At 36.8% G+C, this 15,157-nt stretch overlaps 1 protein-coding gene across 1 annotated transcript in view; it reads right to left on the reverse strand.

The window, feature by feature from the left end:
- FBXL17 (F-box and leucine rich repeat protein 17) overlaps positions 1–15,157 on the reverse strand; it is a 573,691-nt gene that overhangs the window by 294,722 nt on the left and 263,812 nt on the right. The window lies entirely within an intron of this gene.

Here is a 15,157-nt window from a genome sequence, read left to right on the forward strand (position 1 = left end):
TAAAAGTGTTGTCATTTATAGACTTCAGTCATGCTGCTTTTTTCCTAAATTTTGCATAAAAACATGAATAAAAAAGCTTTCATATAACCATGGATCAAAAACCTTTGGGAAAAATCTGAAATTGTGTGAATGAATATTCACTGCCTTGAGGGAAAAGGTCCAATGAAAGGTGATAAATGCCCATCAGCTGAGTGTTGCCACTAGGTTGCTCACTCTGAAGAACGTGGGGAACAGAGATTAAGCACGGGAGAAATAGTTCAAATACCAGGACTGTGATATAAAAGACACTCTGAGTAAAAGGATGGAGGCAAAACATGAAACATGTAAAGAAAGGCATCCAGTAAATTTCCTCTTTCTTCAACTGTTTTCTTTGGGCAAAGGGTGGTTTGGGAGAAACATTGCAGTGCTCAAGAGGCTGGGGGTTCCTCCAGAGATTCTTTGTCAACCTAGGGAGCAGTTTAATGCAAAGGCCCAAGAAAGCCACACTGCCCTCAGTGGTGCCAGGGGTTCCTGGGACTATTCCGAACATACCTGAGGTGTCATACGGTACAGGGCATCGAGGGGGTCAGCTGCATGCCAATCATGCACCTTAATTCTCTGGCTCCCATCAATTATTTACTCCCTCAAAAATGATTTCATCTTTTCTTTTCTTCTCTTTTTTAAATCATAGTCCACCCGTTTCCCGGCTAGTGTGAACAAAATGATTTAAAAGTTTAAAAAAAGAAAAGAAAAAGAAGAGAAGAAAAAAGAGTTTAGCACAAGAAAATTTGTAAAAATTATTTTATCTCATTATGAGGTCACTAAGTCATTAGCAGAAAGTTTCATAAACTTTCAATAATAGTTGATAACTCTGTTATTTCCTTTGTTTATGAATATTACACAATATACACAATGGTGTCTAAATTTACACTTTCCTATGGGGATGACAGTATTACAAAAATTGGATTGTTGCTAGACTGTAACCATGGCCTAGTGGTCCAGAATTTCCAAGCATGATTGCTGATACTGAAGTTTTTTATGGGTGTGTTTTCAGCTATCAGGGTTTCTTGAAGAACGAGAAGGCAGAGTGTTGGGGGGAGTTTACCCACCACATTCATTCCAAAAATTCCCTAATGGTGACAGACCAAATATGGGCATATCTGGAGTTTTGGTCAGATTTTATCCCTGTAGCTAGCAGAGAGCTATAGAGGAGTGGAGAAGCAGAGCCGCTGGCAAAGCAGAGATTGTGAGTGATGGGTGTAACAGCCATGGTTTTTGCAGGGCAGGGACTTGGCCTGCCCTCTATCTTTCTTTTAAACATCCACAAATTTTAAATGACCTAGATCTGGATTTTTTTTTTTAGGGAATCACTAATTAGCCCAATACCAAGAAGCAGCAGCTATATATATTATGTATTAGTATACTAATAAATAAATATTTCTTAATAATATATGCATTTGCATCTTATTTTGTTTTACTGGAGAACCACAGCAGTACTCGGAGTTCTCTGGCTCTGTGCTCAGAGGAGTATGTAGGTTGCCTGGGATTGAATGTAGGTCAGCCATAGGCAAAGAAAGTGCAAGCACCTACTGTACTATCTTTCCTGCCTCTTTTTTTATGGCCAAAAACAATATCTATGGATTTGGTAAAGCACATAATATATTAGTGATTTAATCATTGCTATATCACAGAAATGCATCTTTGGTCACTATATATTTAAGAAGTATTTCTAGTCTCTCACAACCCAAAATTATACTGTAATTAGAAACCCACAAATTTTAAAAAGGCAGAAAACACCTGTCTAATGTAGCTCTTTGTCAATAAATTCTTGGAAAATGCAATTTTAAGTGAACTGATTAAAAAACTTCCTGGAATAGATTCGTTCTTGGCCTAGATTTATTTTTCACTAATGTTATGACAATGGATATTATTGGAGATCCTTCTGTGTATTCCTCTTAATAGCAGCTTCAAAATTTCTTTATTTCTTTATTGGTTTTTGGGTCACACCCGGAGATGACATTCAGGAATTACTCCTGGCTCTGCGCTCAGAAATCACTCCTGGCAGACTCGGGGGACCATATGAGATGCCGGGAATTGAGCCAGACTCTGTCTGGGGTTGGCCGTGTGTGCAAGGCAAATGCTCTATCATTATGCTATCACTCTGACCTCTTAAGAGTTTCTTGTTAAAGAAGCCTGACAGTGTCAAAGAGATGGGGAGTAATTATCTGTGCATTCCATTCCTGTAATGTCCACAGAGCACTGGCTCAATTTTTATGACCAAGAATTTCATTCATTCATTCCCCATAGACTTGGAGATGGTGCTGAAGGAGCAAAGAGAGCTCCCAAAGACACTACTTCCTTCCAAATTAAGGGATTTCAGTAAGAAATGTGGTAGTCAGCTGAATACTTAGATTCAAAAGGGTAAAAATGAGGCAGTAAGTGGGGCTTGAGTAACTTCCTAAATTTTTATTTCTTTCTGGGCCACACCCAGTGACACTCAGGGGTTACTCCTGGCTATGCACTCAGAAATTCCTTCCGGCTTGGAGGACCATATGGGACCTGGGGTTCGAACCATGGTCCATACTAGGTTAGCCCTTGCAAGGCAGATAGATGCCTTACTACTAGCGTCACTGCTCGGGCCCAACTTCCTAAATTCTTGAGGTACAAACTGTGTAAGTCAGCCCCCACTTCAAATCTTCTCTACTTATTCATTAGTTATATAAACACATCCAGACTTTCTTACTGTGTATTCTTCACAATATTTTACATTGGTTAAACAGCAGGAAGTAAACTAGAATGAAATTTCAATAGAACAGGCAAAAAGTCTACATTTTATTCTTTCTTTTTAAATTTTATTTTATTTGGGGGCTGCCAAGCAGTGCTCAGAAGGTCTAGGTGATTCTTGGTAAGAAACCAAAGAAACAAAGCTGTTTGTACCCAGAAGAGCTAGTGATATACTGGGCCACACCAGTGATGTTAGGGACACCTATATGGCTAAGCCTGGTGCATATTTGATAATATTTGGGTTAAATTTAAAAAGTTCACTTTGATAATTAGTATCAGACAGTTTTTAAACAAATAAAAATAAAGATTTTTAAAAATCAGAACATTTACAAAGAACATTAACAAAGATCATTTTAAAAGTTTCCATGAACTGATCTGAATAAACTCCACACATTTCCACTAGGAACAAAATCATGTTAATCATTATATACAGAGAGGGGAAAAACAAGCAGGAAATTCTGGAGAGTGTGTGTGTAGAGGGAGTAAGGCACAGCTTTGCATGCAGCCAATCCCAGTCTGATCCCAAGTACTGTGTGGTACCCTGAACAACAACAGGCACAGAAGCACCATAGCCTCAGGCCCTCACAGTGAACTGATGACCACCATAAAGTCACATCTCTAAGAGGGACCCTGGACCTCCTCGGAAAACCTTGGGTGATCCAACCACCTGCCTGTCCCCAAAATCCTCTTGAAATACCGATCAGTTATACCTTGTACTTTCTTTGACAATACTTAATTTCACCCTCACTTTATAGAACAGGTCATCTGCTCAGATATACACAGCCAGTAATCAAGGCTGTGTTTCTAGATGGGATCCCAAGAAGCTAAGTTGCAGCTCTCTCTTCTGCATTTGGTAAATCCATCTATGCTCTTTGTTTTGACACTGGGACAGGTTGCTCCTTATCACCCACATTTGCTGGATCATGAACTTCACCCATCACCTTGGTATTTTAAAATCTTGGCATGATCGCCTGCTGGTAATCATGCATAGGAGTAGTAAAGTAGCACGGCACTCAGGAAAGCTGCTAAAGATGATAACCGCACATGGATGAGAGTAGTTAATTATTCCAGAGCTTATCACTGCCTGACAATTATCTGCTGCAGAAAATGAACTATACTTAGGAATTATCTGTTTCTAGAAAAAGACAGAAAATCAATTTGATATCCGAATTGTCTGGGCAGGTATCTTAGTAGTAACCTTTTTCCTAATAATAACCCAACAGGTCCAATTATCTATAATAGCTATGGAACAAAATGAAAATTTAAAAGATGGGAGGAAAAAAGAAAATGGAGTGGAGTGAAAACTGAAGGACTTTCCAAGACACTCAATATCATGCCAAGATAGTGATCTTCTACAGACAACACCTCTGATATCAAAGCTAGTTATTAACAGGAGAGCTACTTAAAGTTTTGAGTTTTGAATTACTTTGTTTCATTTTTCTAAAACAATTTCTATGACTACTTTTGGTAATTTTCCATAAAAGTTCTCAAGGTTAATATTTATAATACATAGACAATTTAAGTACCTTAAAAAGGACAATGGCGGTATTGGCAAAATGATTTATTATTATTCCAGACCGTGTTCAAAGTTATTCTGATTGTTTAATTTGGAGGGCACACTTGAATGTATTCAGGGGCTACTTTTGCCTCTGTACTCAGAAATTACTTTTTTTTTTGTCACCCAGTGGTATCAGGGGTTAATTATTGGCTCTGCACTCAGAAATTGCCCCTAGCAGAGTTGGGGAACTACATGGAATGCCAGCGATAGAATCTCAGTTGGCTACATGCAAGGCATCATACTAACTACTGTGCTCTGGCTCCTGGAAATGACTTTTGGTGGTGTACAGGGAGACCAGAGATTGGATCCAGGTTGGCCTCTTGCAAGGCAAGAGCCCTACACAATGTCTTATCTCTCTGCCCGTCCCCAATTACTTTTAAAACAGACTCTAGCAAAAGGACTTTTGTACTTTATGTAAATCTTATGCTTTACCATATTCAAGTGACCAGAATAGCTGGGCCAGATGGCAAACAAATAAACAATCTACTTGAGTTGGTGAAAGGTAAATCATAGGTAAAAAAAAAAGTTAAAGCCACTAAAATACTTTCTTCCTTTCTCTCATTCAGAAACACAGGAAAAGCAATGCCATAATTATCTAAAAGACAATTTAAAAGAGAACAAGATATACTTTCATTCACATCGATATTGTAATTTTATCACTGTGAGTATGTGTAGGGTGGAAGGAGAGGGTACATGCAGAGATCACGTCCAGGGTTCAATAGGAGACATGCTTGAACTAGGCCTGAATTATGTGTATTCAGCACCTGAGAGAGCATTTGCTAATTTTAGAATTCATAGGATTTTCAGCTGACTCTGTCACATACATAAGGAATTTATAGAACTTGATAGCTGTCATATACCATCCTGAGTTCCCAGATCTCCAGATTCAGTTCCAATCCACATTTTTCAGGTTTTTATAACTTGGCTGTTGCGTTCTGCTGGAGGAAATACAACCATCGTGTGGACTAGTGCCACTCCAAATTTATGGTTTCCAAGCTCTCAAAACCACTCAGCATTTCTATTTTCTGCTGGTCAGCTATCTTTGCCACCTCCCACAGCAACATTTCCAAAGTTTAGCTCCTGTCCCAGGGGTCTCCCCCATTCCTTTCTTGCCTTCGGCTTTTATCTGAGCACTCATTAGGCTTCAAAGAATAATTAGAAGCCATCATGCTTGCATTCTTTCAACTTCTGGACTCCACAAACCATACCATCAGCATCTACTCTCCAAAGAGTGTCAGAATTAGTCTCTGTATCTGTCTCTATGTGTGTCTCTCTCCTCGCTCTTCTCTCTCCTCTCATCTCTTCAAGGTTAGTTCTATAGTCCTCTTACTCCTTTATTCTTTCCGACATCTCACTTATGTCCTTTTCTAACTATCATCTCCTTTACCTCAGCCTTGAAATACTGTTATCAACGCTTTTCCATCTTAAAATGGTTAGCTATGCTCAGTTCACTATTATCAGAGTTTTCCCCACTACCACTTCTCTACTAAAACAGCTTTCACTAATGTCAGCATGATCCTTATAATGCTCCTTAAAAGATGGCTGGGGTATCAGTAATGAACTTAATGAAGCACAAAAACTGATATGTAAAGATGCCTATCGGAGACATAGATAAACCAATGTTATTTCCATAGAAAGGAAAATAATGTTTACATTTGTATACATAAAATGATGAAAGAAACTGTTCAATGTAATTTACAAATTGCTAAATTACACAGACCATATAAGCTGACTGCTGAAGCTATACAACATGTCTTTATTGTAGAAGCTGTAATTTCAGCGTGAATTTAATGGCTACTTCAAATATAGCCTTACAAAACTTAGAACATTTAGACAAATCCACACAAATCCATTCTCAGATTTTCCTCAATCCTCAGTGTCATAAACATCTATCTATATATCTATATCTATATCTATATCTATATCTATATCTATATCTATATCTATATCTATATATATATATATAAACCCACGCTATTCAATGAATAACTGAATTAACACCACATAATTACAACTACAAGAAATCAGGACAGGAGCAATAGTACAGTGAGTAAAAGTGTTGGCCTTGCAAATGTTGGCTGACCCAGGCTCAATTCCTGGCATTCAATAGCCCGCCAGGAATGATTCCCAATTGCAGAACCAGGAGTAACTCCTGAGCATTGCTGGGTATAGCCCCAAACAGAAGAAAACAAGACAATGTGGCTCAGGGGAAGAGCACTTGCCCTGTACATAGGAGGGAGAGAGGGAAAGAGAAAGGGAGGGAGAGAGGGAGCTAGGGAGGGAGCAAGTGAGAGAGCGAGGGAAAAAGGGAGAGAGTGAGGGAGGGAGACAAGGAGTGAGCCAGGGAGGGAGCCGGGGAGGGGGGGAGGATTCTCTTTTTCATGATCATACCAAACTGATGCAGAAATGCATTAATCTTTTCTCCAAATTTTTGAATTTATCTCCCCTAATTCTTTCTCCATATCCCCATCTTAAGTCTACACATTACTGTCATCTCTTGCCTGGCTCACCCAACTTGTTTCCCTGAATTTAATTTTCCTAAACCTTAAATCTAAACTTTCTTTTTATGTCTTAAAGAGGGAAAGGCAAAGACACTTCTCTGCCATTAAATGTGTTCTAAGTTTTGTATGGCTATATTTGAAATGCCGTCTGTCATTAAAAGTTTCCTTCATGGTAATCTCTATGTACCTCTCTTGTTTGATCTCCTGCCTGTCAACCTCTATTTAACAATAAAATTTTCTATTCTTGGAAAAATGGTGTTCCTGCTTATGGCCAAGTTCTGTTCCATGGAAAGTCTCACTAGCTAGAGAGAATAGCTCAGCTACTTGGGAAATGTGCTAACTAAGCTTCTAGACCCCAGTTCCTTCATTAGAAACATCCATGGAGCCCTTTCCTGGACCTGACCCCCAAATACACATAGACCTAGTAGTTTCTCGTGTCCCTTTTCCTCTTGTCAAAACAATACCATAAATAGGAACCTTTCTATCCCACATGCCAATAGGATAACAAAACTGTGTGCCTGCTATTTTGTAAGATGGCCAAGCCAGGTTCTTTTAGATTGTAACCCATCTCCAATAACCTCCAAGTCAATGTAGGAACAAATAAGTATTATTTCAATGAACAAAGGGCATTTTCACCACATAAAAATATATCCACATGAGTCCTATTGGTAAAAACTATCAGATGACTTCCCCAATTAATCTGAAAGTGTAAGGAATCTTTAAAGTAATGTCCAAATATTCAAACCTGGGATCCAATTCATATCACTTACTTAAATCTTCTTTGCTCTCCACAAAAATTAGTTATTTATTCTTTCACTCTCCAGTGAGACACTCCAGCAATGTCATGCTGGATATTATTCTATGTTTCCAGACCAGTGCACCCAGTATTGTAATCCTCCAGGGCCACATGGGAAAATCCCCTCATCCTGCTCATCTGTGAGTCCTTCAGTGAGTTGGTACCACACTGCTATGCTTAAGTGAGTTGACAGTACACACCTTGGAGCTTTCACTCCAGGCTGAGATGGTAAACTTCCTTCTGCTATAACTCTGTACAGAGCTAGTACATAGCTCTGCATTTTCCTGGCACCTCCCAACACTTTAATCATTGGTTCAATGTGGATTGCTTAGTAGACTATCAGTTCTCTCAAATCAGGACTAGAACATTTCTTTTTAAATCTGTGTCACTTTAAGGACTATATTCTAAGTACATTAGGATAAGAAAATAAGCATGTGTAAATACATACCCACTCAAACTAAACACATTCTAACTCACTTTGGTTAGCATTAATTTATCTCAACTCAAAATACTCTCTCCTTCAACCATTATCATTTTTGCACTGGCACTTAAAAACTCTAAGAGGCTAAACTGTAGGTATAATTACTTTGAATACAATGTTTTGCTTCCCCTGTAATCTTTTTTGCAAATAGTAATTTTTCAAAGACTGCTCTGGGAATTTTTTTTTCACGTTACTTCCAGCAAAAGGAGATCCTCAAAAGGTGTTTAATGAGCTTAATCTATATAGAACCAAAAAGATATGGAGAATGGTAAATCAGTTGGGCTTAAATTTCCAGATGCTCATTATTTCCTTAAATTAAATCCAAGCAGCAGCATTCTGGCATTCATCAGAGCACCACTGTCCAAAAATGCTATCTGTTTATGAGCATCAATATGTTAACTGATTTCTCCCCTTGGAGTTAACATAAGTAATAATAATCACTGCATTTAAAAACTAATTGAAAAGAAAAATATTTTTAAAAGTTTGAGAAGAACTGGGCACCATTTATTTTTAAACTGAAGAAACTTTATCCTAGAGCAATCATTACAAAAGAAAATAAATGCACAAAGATTGCTAACACCTTTTAACTAAAAAACAGCATTGACCTACATATTAAAAGAACATGCTATTAATGTATTTATTCATAGCAGCAGGTTTTTTGATTCTGTTCTATTTGGTTTCTTTTATTTTCTTTTTTGGCTATAAATGTAGGATGGTATATGGGCCAAGACGGTTACAAATCTTCGAGTGTTATGAGACACAGGACTAAGGAAAGTTCTAAGGAGTTAGCATTTGGGAAGATTTGGTTTTCTTTATATACTTAAAATTTACATATTTTTAAAATTATTTATTTAAACACTGTTGTTACAAGGTTGTTCATACTACAGTTTTGTTTGTTTTTCCCCCACAGATAAAATGGTGGATTTGTTTTGAAGTTGTAGGTTTTGTAAGGCTACATGTTAAGTAACCATTAAATTCACACTGGAACTGCAGCTTCTACAATAAAAGCATGCTGTAGAAATTTAGTAATCAGTTTATATGAACTGTGTAATTTAGCAATTTGTAAAGCACAACTGAACATTTTTCTTTTATCATTTTATGTATAAACTATGGACATTATTTTGTTTTTAATGAAAATAATATTGGATTATTCATTATATATTTCATATAGGCATCTTTACATACCAGTTTTTGTATATTCTACATTAAGTTCATTATTTATAATCAAAACATAACTCATTTTCTTTATGAAAAAAAATGTTACAGGACAGAGATATTGCTCCAAAAGTTGTGGCTTATGCTTTGAATGTGAGGGCCTCAGGTTTGGTTCCAGCACCACATGATTCTCCTAAACACTCCTGAACCAACTCCAAATATCTTTCATTCCCATTCCGTATTAATATTCAATTTTATAATCTGTGACAAAAATGTGTTATCATTTATACTGTCTATTGCCTTGTACACACCACAGATGCATGAAATCTTAGATACATGTCTTGTCTGTGGATGCTTGTACAATTTGTTCCCAGATGAATTTGGAAGGATCTATTTTTTTGTTTGTTTTTTGTTCTTTGGGTCACACCTGGCAGCGCTCAGGGATTACTCCTGGCTCTATGCTCAGAACTCGATCCTGGCAGGCTCAGGGGACGATATGGGATGCCGGGATTTGAACCACTGTCCTTCTGCATGCAAGGCAAACACTGTACCTCCATGCTATCTCTCTGGCCCTGGAAGAATCTATTTTTGCATGAATAATGCAAATGAAAATTTCAAATTCTTCAATAAAACAAGAAGCTGTAAAGATATCTTAAATTAGAAACAAACAACAACAAAACTCTCTTAACTACTTGGAGAAGATATGGCTGAAAATAATCACATAGACATTATATGCATATCCCCTCACCTAAAGTTTTTAAAAAATAGACTAGTAACTCATTTTTATAGACTAATAAATGATCCCAGACATTTGATACATCTAGAAACTTCTCTCTGGCTTTCATACTTATAGTTCTTGGGTATTTTCAACACACTAAAATCAAATTAAAAGGAATTAAAAATCCGCTGAAACAATAGAACAGCATGTACTTGCTTTGCACATGATCCACCCAAATTTGATCCCATATGGTTTCCTGAGCCTGCAGGAGTGATTTCTGAAGGCAGAGTCAGAAACATCCTGGAGTATAATCAGGTGTGACCCAAGAAATAAAGAAAAAAGAAAAGAAAAGAAAAAAAAAAACAAGACAAGAAAAGAAAAAGAAAACAAGACAAGAAAAGAAAAGGAAGGAAGGAAGGAAGGAAGGAAGGAAGGAAGGAAGGAAGGAAGGAAGGAAGGAAGGAAGGAAGGAAGGAAGAAGGAAGGAAGGAAGGAAGGAAGGAAGGAAGGAAGGAAGGAAGGAAGGAAGGAAGGAAGGAAGGAAGGAAGGAAGGAAGGAAGGAAGAACGCCAAGTAAAAATAATAGTTATTTAAGCAAACAAATGAAATGTCTATTTTGTTGGGCCATTATAATCTACTACAATTGATTGTACTCTGATGCCTTCAAAGCATTCATGCAGATGCAATTAGGAATCGGATTCTTAAAAGGTGTTAATCCTGTATCAATCCAAAATAATGTGACAAACAGTTAATCACTAGATTTAACTTTATGTACTCTCATAAGCCAGCGCACATGGATACATGGGCACAGACACACACATACCAGGATAATGTCTAACATAAAATGGCCATCATTTAATAATTTGTCAACAGCAGAAAGCAATTTCCCATGGATAAAAACATCTTAAAATCTGAAATAAGAATAAAATTATATTAAAATGCTATAATACATGGCATACTTGGCAACTGGCCAAAGGTAGATACAGACTTTTGCAGATTTCTCTTTCAAAGACAGACCAAGCTTTCCAACATTTCTAATCATTTGATAGTTACTGCTATAGGCAGAAATAATAATAATAAAAAACCTGTACTGAGTAATTTTGTACTGCCAATATATTTTAAAACATTCCATAAATGCTGCTCATACGGTATGTCTAATAGATTTTGCATACTTTCTCTTATCAAAAACTTCTTTAACACATATAATCTACTGAAATTCTCAAACTAAATTAAATCATAATATGAATGAAACTGACAAAATCTTTTAGGTAGTCTATTTTACCAGGAGAAACTAGTAAAATAGAGCTCATGACTCTGAATCTCCATATATATTGAAAATAAACGTGCTTAATATTCAAGTAATTTAGCTAGATTCAGGCTTTTCTACATTTAAAAATGTAAATCTGACAGAAAAGCACAATAACATTTTAAATATGTATTGTTGGAATTAGGCTGCTTCAAATCAAACTCAAAGAACCAAGGAATCAATGACACTTAAGAAAACTTATTACCAGAATTTTAGAAAAGTTTCTCTTTATGGCAACAAAGGACACAATTTTCCATATACTTGAATAAATTCCAGTTTATACGAATGGTAAATGGTAAACCAAGAAACAGGTTTAGCTTTTAATTTGTTTGTTTTGGGGCCATCCTGGTTCTGTACTCAGGGAACACCCCTAGGGGGAGCTCAGGACCAAATTAGGTACAAGGATAGACACTGGGGGTCTGCCCAAGATGGAGGGAGGGAGGGAGGGAGGGAGGGAGGGAGGGAGGGAGGGAGGGAGGGAGGGAGGAAGGAAGGAAGGAAGGAAGGAAGGAAGGAAGGAAGGAAGGAAGGAAGGAAGGAAGGAAGGAAGGAAGGAAGGAAGGAAGGAAGGAAGGAAGGAAGGAAGGAAGGAAGGAAGGAAGGAAGGAAGGAAGGAAGGAAGGAAGGACCCTACCCACTGTACTATCTAACTCAAGCCTCTGTTTTAGCTTTTTAAAATAAATGTATTGTTTTACTTGTCAGATCACTTTCTACTTCTGTTGTAGTGTCTTAAGATGTGCTTGTAGGACAATTACATTAAAAACAAAGAAAAAAAAACCATTAGAAACAAAGGATTAACTACAGTCATACCAAATGAGTAAGGATTTACGTGGAAAGAGAACTTGAATTTTCAGAGATCTGTTTGACTTTAGCATCTCATATTCTCTCTCAGAATACTAAGAGCTTAAAGGCTCATAAACACTATGTCATGTGGGCATGACACATTCCATCTTATCTTCTCACCTAACAAACTCACTTAAGAATTTCCCTCTTTAAATACATCTCAGCTTCATTAAATACATAATATTGCACCTTTCCTTCATTCTCCCCTTTTCTTCTTTTTACTTGCTAACAAAAGATTTGTCTCACAATATTTGTATTACAATAATATTGTGGGCAAGTCTAGGACACCAAATTTATAGCCTGAAGTTCTGCAAATAAGGAAAGGGGTTTAACAGAAAAAGGACAGCTGCTCCAAACAGTTATTTGAAATCAAACAGTTATTTAAAATTAGAACTGTAGGTGCCTGAGTTAGTTTCCAAAATTTTTGTTCTTTAAAGAATGAGTAAGTCCTGTCAGCTGCAAAACGTAACTGCAGTTATTTTAAAGCAGTAATTTTACAATTTAGAGTCAATGACTACCAAGACAGAGAGAAAGGAACAAAGAGAGCTAGTAAGTTTCCTGTCACCAAAAGTCATGATATTTGAATCTAAATTAACTTTTCACCTCACATGACATGAAAAATGGTCAATTCCAAATCTACTTTTCTGGATCTAGAGATCCTTTTCCCTGTGACAGGGAGACTTCATGGAGCCAGGAGCCCGCTCTGGACCCTGCACATGCACACTAAGTCTGGAGTTGTCTCTGCTGATGTAAATCTCCATGTAGTGGTGAGAACTGTTTTACTCTTGGTTTCTTTAAGAATTCTGGGGATCCTTTCTAATTCATGTTCATGTTAGTCAGTCAGAGAAGAACTGTCCCCTTCTGATCAGGTCCTCTGATCTGATCCTCTCTGAAACCAAGTGGCTAAGACAATGATACTCCCTGACTTAAATCTTAGGGAAACATAATTCAAGTCTTTGAGACATATAAATGCAGCCTTTTGGATTGTAGCAAACTGGTAGACTGGCACAAATCACAAATAACAAGAACAACCAGTGCTGGCTCAGAAGTGAGGAGTAAAGGACTCTCATTCACTGCTGATGGGAATGCTGACTGGCTCATCCATTTTGGAAAACAGTATGAATATTCCTCAAAAAAGGAGAAAATGAGCTTCCATATGATCCATCCCTATGTTCACACTTTACAATAGCAAGCATCTGGAAACTACTCAAGTGCTCAAGAACAGATGAGTGGCTAAAGAAATTGTGATATACCTACACAATGGAATCCTATGCAACAGTTAGTATAAGTGAAGTCATGAAATTTGCTTATACATGGAAGGATATGGAAAGTACTATGCTGAATGGAATAAGTCAGAGGGAGAGGAACATAGAATGATCTTACTTGTTTGTGAGATATAAGATAAAAAAAAATGGCGATACTATCCAGAAACAATAGAGATGAGGGCCAGAGCACCAGAGCACAGTAGTAAGCAGTGCAATTAGGGTAGAGAAGGGACTACTATGATAATGATAGTTGAAGTTGATCACTCTGGACAAGAAATAGGTGCTGAAAGGAGATAAAGCAATATGCATGGCACCCTTTCATTACAATAGTGCAAACCCCAGTGCCTAAAAGGGGGGAAAAAGAGAGAAAGAGAAAAGTAAAATGTCCCTTCCAGAGCCAGGCAGAGGGAAGAATGGGAGAGAAACTGGGGACATGACAATGGGAAATGGGCATTGTTGAAGGGTAGTGTACACCCTATGGCCTCATTCACATCCACTGAAAGTACTATGCACACAGAAAACAGGCAAGAACAGAATCTTGAGGACATTACTTCACAGAAAAGTAGAAAACAATTATATACTTAATTGATAAAAATAAGATGCAAACATTCATAAATTATCCAATTATATTTATATTTATATCCAATTACATTTATATTTTTAGAGGCAGTGTTTTAATTTTATCAGCATTTGTAGTTCTATCATTTCTCTGCTTCTCACTTTTTGTAGAAATTAATTTTGAAAGAGACTTTTTGTCTTAATATGTCATGTTGAAAATTATTTGAATTTTTAAAAGGAGCTGTAAATAAATCAACAACTCAGATCAAATAAACATAGAACTTCCAATTTTAATAAAACATTTAGGTTTATTGGTCTGATGATAAACCAAATAGATCATTATAATATATTTTACTTGTCAAAAGATTCTTTTTTCACGGGCCGGAGAGATAGTATGCACAAGGACAGTGGTTTGAATCCTGGCATCCCATATGGTCCCTGAGCCTGCCAGGAGCGATTTCTGAGCATAGTCATGAGTGGCCCCTGAGTGCTGCTGGGAATAACCCACAAACCAAAAAAAAGAAAAAAAAAGACTCTTTTTTCAAACACACATGAGAAGAACTTGATACAGATGACAGAGGAAAGGCAAAATTATAAACAAAACCTTACTATTACTCCCAATTCCATCTAAAATCAATGCAAATTTTAGAAAAAATATCTGATTTGCTTTATCAGAAATATAAAATGAGACAGGAATAGTTTTTGGAAATAACCTTAGAAAAATTATATTATTTTAGTCTACATAATTATGTAAGAAACTAAAATTTTCATTTTTATATGACTATGATTATTCTACCAATGTCATGGGAAAACAGCAAATTACTATCTTTTTTAACTTCTATGAACCAAGTTGTTATATAATATAGTACTTGATCTTAGCTGTCATTGCCCTTTTCTTAAAATAGGAGACAACATCAAGAAGTTAAAGACTGATGTGGGGAAATTAAGCAGAATGTAGCAGAAAGATAAAGAGATGAAATATATAAGGTGAACATTTGGACATACTGAGCAGAGTTGAGAGATGTAGCAAGGTGAAAACGTACTCAGAATTCCAAAACATATAATATATGGAAAAGGAACATTTTAAAAAAGATAGTACCAAGGATTTTGGAAGACTGATAAACACCAATCCTGAATCCAAGAATCAGTAAATTGCATGCTTAGCAATTACAAAATCTATACCCCAATACATCATCACAAAATACCATGCTAT

This window comes from Suncus etruscus, chromosome 2, assembly GCF_024139225.1.
Source record: "Suncus etruscus isolate mSunEtr1 chromosome 2, mSunEtr1.pri.cur, whole genome shotgun sequence".
In the NCBI taxonomy this organism is placed as follows: Eukaryota; Metazoa; Chordata; class Mammalia; order Eulipotyphla; family Soricidae; genus Suncus; species Suncus etruscus.